Source organism: Camellia sinensis, chromosome 10 (assembly GCF_055761805.1).
Source record: "Camellia sinensis isolate YWXY chromosome 10, ASM5576180v1, whole genome shotgun sequence".
Taxonomy (NCBI): domain Eukaryota; kingdom Viridiplantae; phylum Streptophyta; class Magnoliopsida; order Ericales; family Theaceae; genus Camellia; species Camellia sinensis.
The window spans coordinates 156669038-156674909 of NC_138970.1; positions in this window are offsets into that span (position 1 = coordinate 156669038).

The following is a 5872-nucleotide window of genomic DNA, read 5'->3' on the forward strand; positions in this document are numbered from 1 at the left end:
AGAGTACAGGAGCAAGAAAGAGAGGCCATGATACTCGGCTGCAAGCAGAAACAGCAACAGGTCAGAATTTTGACCCTTGGGAAATATTGTGCATTGGACATTGAGACAAAAGTCTAGGAGATACAGGAGGAGGATGCCTTATGGACAGATTTTGTCTATGAGGAGGAGGGCAAGGATGTTGAACTAAAGAACCTAGGAGCAGAACAAAGCAAGAAGGCTACTTCGAAGGTTGAAGAAATCAAGGAAGAAGCTTTGGTAAGTCCTCAGGCACAAGACTCTTTAGAAGAAGTAAATCTAGGGGAAGGTTCTGTACAACAGCCCACTTATATAAGTGCTTGTTTGAATGCTCTGGACAGAAACCAGCTATTGGTTGTTCTGAAGAAATACAAAGATTGCTTTGCATGGTCTTATAATGAACTACCAGGATTGGATAGGTCATTAGTGGAACATAGGCTCCCCATGAAGCCTAATTTCAAGCCTTACAAGCAGAAACCAAGGAGGATGAGTCCAGAAGTAATTCAGAAGGTCAAGGAAGAGATCCTTAGACTCCTCAAGGCAGGTTTTATTAGAACAGCCAGGTATGTCGAGTGGCTATCTAATATTGTGCCTGTAGTCAAAAAGAATGGCAAAATGAGGGTATGTATCGATTTCAGAAACTTAAATCTGGCAACTCCCAAAGATGAGTACCCTATGCCTATAGTGGACTTGCTGGTAGACAGTTCAGCAGGTCACCAAGTCTTGTCAATGATGGATGGGCATTCCGGCTATAATCAAATCTGCATTGCAGAGAAAGATATCCACAAGACAGCATTCAGATGTCCTGGGAATATTGGCACCTTTGAATGGGTTAAAATGCCATTTGGTCTAAAGAATGCTGGAGCTACATATCAAAGAGCCATGAACACTATCTTTCATGACCTCATTGGAGGGTATTTGGAATGTTATATTGATGACATTGTGGTTAAATCCCAATCCATGGAAGAGCACCTGTTTCACTTAAAAGCAGCCTTTGAAAAAATGAGAAGGTTCAAATTAAAGCTCAACCCTCTTAAATGTGCCTTTGGCGTATCATCTGGAAACTTCTTGGGTTATGTGGTACACAAGAAAGGAATACAGATTGACCAGAACAAAGCCAAAGCCATCATTGCAGCCAGGCCTCCATCAAGTAAGAAAGAATTGCAGAAGTTCCTTGGACAGGTTAACTTTCTTCGAAGGTTTATTTCTAACACTGCAGGAAAAACTAAAGTACTTTCTTCCTTGTTAAGGCTGAAAGTTGAAGAAGAATTCGTGTGGTCAGCAGAGCATCAAATTGCTTTCGAAGGTATCAAAGCCTACTTGGCTAACCCTCCAGTGCTGATGCCACCAAAGGGGAACAAGCCTTTGAAGTTGTACATAGCTGCAGCAGAGGATTCATTGGGAGCGTTCTTAGCCCAAGACAACGAAGAAGGCAAGGAGCAAGCTATTTATTACCTTAATAGGTTTTTAAATTCTTGTGAATGTAAATATTCAGCTGTTGAAAAGCTGTGTCTTGCTTTGTATTTTGCTGCAATAAAATTAAGATATTATCTTTTGCCTACAACTGTCTTGGTAATTGCAACCACAAATTTGGTTAAATATATGTTATCTAGACCAATGTTGAGGGGAAGAATTGGCAAGTGGATACTTGCCTTATCAGAATTTCATCTAGAATATGTCCCTCAAAGGGCAGTAAAAGGGCAGGTTTTAGCCAATTTCTTGGCAGATCATCCATCTCAAACAGAGAGCCAGGAGATAATGGAGCTTGGTATGGCTAATGTTGAGCCATGGCAGATGTGGTTTGATGGGTCGAAAGCCAATGGCTTAATTGGAATTGGTGTTGTAATAAGATCTCCACAAGGGGTAGAAACCACACATGGTTTCAGAGTAGATGAAGCCACTTGTTCTAATAATCAGGCTGAGTATGAAGCTTTAATAGTAGGATTAGAAATCCTTATTGGGCTACAAGTACATGCAGTTGACATATTTGGAGACTCTCAATTGGTGGTTAATCAAGTGAAAGGGATTTTCAAGTGTCAAAGCATAAGTATTTTGCCATATTATGTTGTTGCATTACATTTGCTTTCTCAGTTTCAAATAGCAAATGTAACCCATGTTCCAAGATTCTTGAACATTAGAGCTAATGATGTGGCTCAAAAGGCTTCGAACTTCAAGAGAAAGGATAATTCTCAAAGGGACATAAGTCAGACAACATACCAGAAATTAATACAACCTTTGAATAAAAGGAATATGGTCTTGGAAGCCAACCGTAATGACTTACAAGAACAAGATTGGAGGCATCCAATAATGCAATATTTAGCTGGTCCATCTTCGAAGGCCAGCAGGAAGGTCAAATTGCAGTCCATGCAATATATGATATATGGTAATGCTCTTTACAAAAGAGGGGGAGATGGCTTATTGCTGGAGTGTTTGGGCCCAAAAGAAGCATTAACAGCCATGGCTGAGGTTCATGAAGGCATCTGTGGCGCTCATCAGCCTGGTGTAAAGATGAGATGGTTGCTTCGAAGGCATTCCTATTATTGGCCAACCATTCTTAAGGACTGCGTCGAATATGCAAAAGGTTGCCAGGCATGCCAAAAACATGGCGCAATAAGGCATGTGCCCATAACTGACTTACATGCAGTAGTGAAGCCTTGGCCATTCAGAGGATGAGCCATGGATATGATTGGAAAAATACACCCACCTTCTTCGAAACATCATTGTTTCATTCTGGTGGCCACTGATTACTTCACTAAGTGGGTTGAAGCCAAGCCATATAAGGCTATAGATCAAACAGAGGTCATTGGGTTCATTAAAGACTTGATCCATAGATTTGGCATCCCACAAACCATAACTATAGACAATGGGACTGTGTTTGATGGGAAGATGGTGAGATCTTTTGTGGCAGAATTTGGAATTAGTCTTGTTAATTCCACACCTTATTATGCACAAGCCAATGGTCAAGCTGAATCATCCAATAAATCTTTGAAAAAAGGTATACAAAAGGTTGTGGAAGATAATCCTAGGGATTGGCACAACCTTCTGTTGGATGTTTTGTGGGCTTACAGAACTTCCCCAAGATCAAGCACAGGAATTACTCCTTATGCCTTAGTATATGGGCATGATGCAGTGTTACCTGTGGAAATTAATATTAAATCTTTGAGGGTAAAATGCCAAGATCAGTTAGATCCCGAGCAATACCATCAAAGCATGTGCCTGGAGTTAGAAGGCATAGATGAAGCCAGAATCCTGGCTTTGAATAGCATTCTTTTACAGAAGAAGAAAGCAGCCAAGAATTACAACAAGAAAGTTAAACACATTGGCTTTGATGAAGGTGATTTGGTATGGAAAACAATACTCCCAATAGGAATTAAAAGCCATAAGTTTGGCAAATGGTCACCTAACTGGGAAGGGCCATATCAAATTCATAGAGTTTTGCCTTTTGGAGCATATCATTTAAGAAATTTAAATGGTTATGTACATCCCAAAAAGATTAATGGCAGGTATCTAAAACCTTATTTTCCAACCATTTGGGAAACACAAGGAATAGGATAATACAAAAACACAAGGCTATTCGAATGATGCACAAGATTTGTTCTTTTATAAAGAATTAAATACGTTGTGCCACAGATTGGCCCAGAAATCATTACAATGTCTTAATTGTTTTTGTACAGTAGACTTTCTATTGCTAAGTAACGGAAATAATTGGATAGCTGCAGCCATGTCTCCTTTTCGATCAGTCAACTCTTGATTGGTGATGTGCAATTTGGTATCGGTTCGAACCAAGGCCTGGTTTACTGCAGCTAGCTCCTCTTCAAGTTGGGCTTTCTTCTCCAGCAGCTGAATTCGAAATTGAGAAGCAGAAGAGTGCTGTTCCTTGAGATCTGATACTTCAGTATGCACTTGAGAAACAAAACTCTGATCCTTAGCCAGTTTCTCGTCTGCAGCCTTAGCAGCATGACAAATGTTGAGATAGAAGTCAACAGTAGCTGCTGCCTGAGATAGATAACTTGAAACTTTCATGCCGGACTGCTCAGCGATTTTGCAACATTGAAGGAACCCATCTCTGATTATTGGCCTTTGCAGAGCCTCGAAGGGAATTCTTGAGAAAGAAATTAGCAGTTCTAGGCATGTGCCCATATCTATTAAAGGTGCAAAAGGCTTGCTGCTAGAGGAAGAATTCTCAAAAATTTCCAGCAAGGAGTCAGCCAAGACTAATGGCTCAACTTCGGCATTAAATGATGGAGAGGTAGAGGGTGTGTCGGAGAAACTAGCCAGTTTGGCTTCGAAAATGTCTACCTCATCCATAGACATGAGGGGTGCAGAAAGTGTTGTGGTGAAAAGCACAGAGGACTGCATGGGAACATGAGAAATAGGTGGAGCATTTCTGGCAGCCTCTATGGTCTTAACTACCAATGAATCAAGTGAAGAGGGGCTGGAAGTGGGTAAAGATGATGAACCAAGAGTTGGGGAACTATCAGCACCCTCTGAAGGAGAATCAACTGCCATGTGAGATGAAGTAGCAGTAGGAGGAAGAGCGAGGATCGAAGAAGCAAACTGAGGCAGATCAAGAGTCAAGAAAGGGAGGTATGGCTCTAAGCCAAGGAAAAGAGATGCAGGGATACTTGGACTCGGAAAAAATGTATTGAATATAGGCTTAGGAAGTGGGAGCATGATTTGAATGGTTTTCACGCGTTGCATCTGGTCAACTTCAACTGAAATTGGGGAAGGTCTCGCTGGAAAGATGAATGCAGTGGTCGTTGCTGCAAAAAGAAGAAAATGTGAGGTAATGTCAAGTCTCAGTCTTGAAGATTCGACAAGAAAAGAATAAAGGCATGAAGAAAATTACTTGTTCCAGGGTATAGTTCAATAGTCTGTTGTTCTATTGCCATTTCCTTTGGTAATGCATCAACGGCAACGACCTTCTCTCTTAGGAATTGTTGCTGCTGCCTCCCCTCAGCCCTTTCAAGGACAACTATGGCTTTGGAATACTCTTGTTCTACAGCCTTATGGATGGGGTCTTCAAACGAGCCGGTAGCTAAAGCAGTAATCTTCCTCCTCTTTTCTATTACTTGGGCAATTGTCTCGGAATCAGAATCTTCAGTAAAATCGGAAGGAGAAACAGTAATTTTTCTTCTCCTTTTCCTTTGAATTGGTATCATTCGCTCCTCCATTGTCTTCTCAACCTCTTTAGGTTGGGGTCCAGACTCTTCAAAAATGAGCTCCTCCTCTACCTTCCTAGCGGCCGTCTCCTCTTGAGCCAATTGAGGTACTCTTTTGCTTCTTTTCAAGGGAGACTCCTGTTCTTGATCTTCTTTTTCTTCTTCTGTCTCTGGAAGCTCAGTTTTTTCCTTTTCTAGCTCAAGGAGTCTCTTCTTCTTTTTTTGTTGACCACCTTCATAGAGGAAGGATTAGAGATAAGATAGCAAGCATTATGTGGAGAGGTTAGAGAAAAGGAAAAAGGGGTACATACTTCGGGTGACTCTGGGAGGAATTGAAGCAGCAGAAGTAAACTGAGTTGTAGCAGGTATTATAATTGAAACAGTGGAAGAAATGACAGTCTCAGCTCCCTTGGGCTTGGGCACATCCAGCACCTCCAATAGGTTCTAAGGAGGGATAGCCAAATAAACCTCCATGTTGCTCACCCACCAATTTTGATATCTCTTCAATTCAGTACCTTGAGGAGAGAAAGGGGTGAACTCAAAACTGGCCAAATCATCCATAAACTTGAAGGTTGCCTCTTCTAATCTTGATTTTCAAACCTTCAAATCCCTCTTAGTAAGGCTCAGATTGGTGTTGCTACAGAGAGGGATTGGGACCCCTTGTGTGAGACCAAATTGTCTAGCAAATTGGGCAG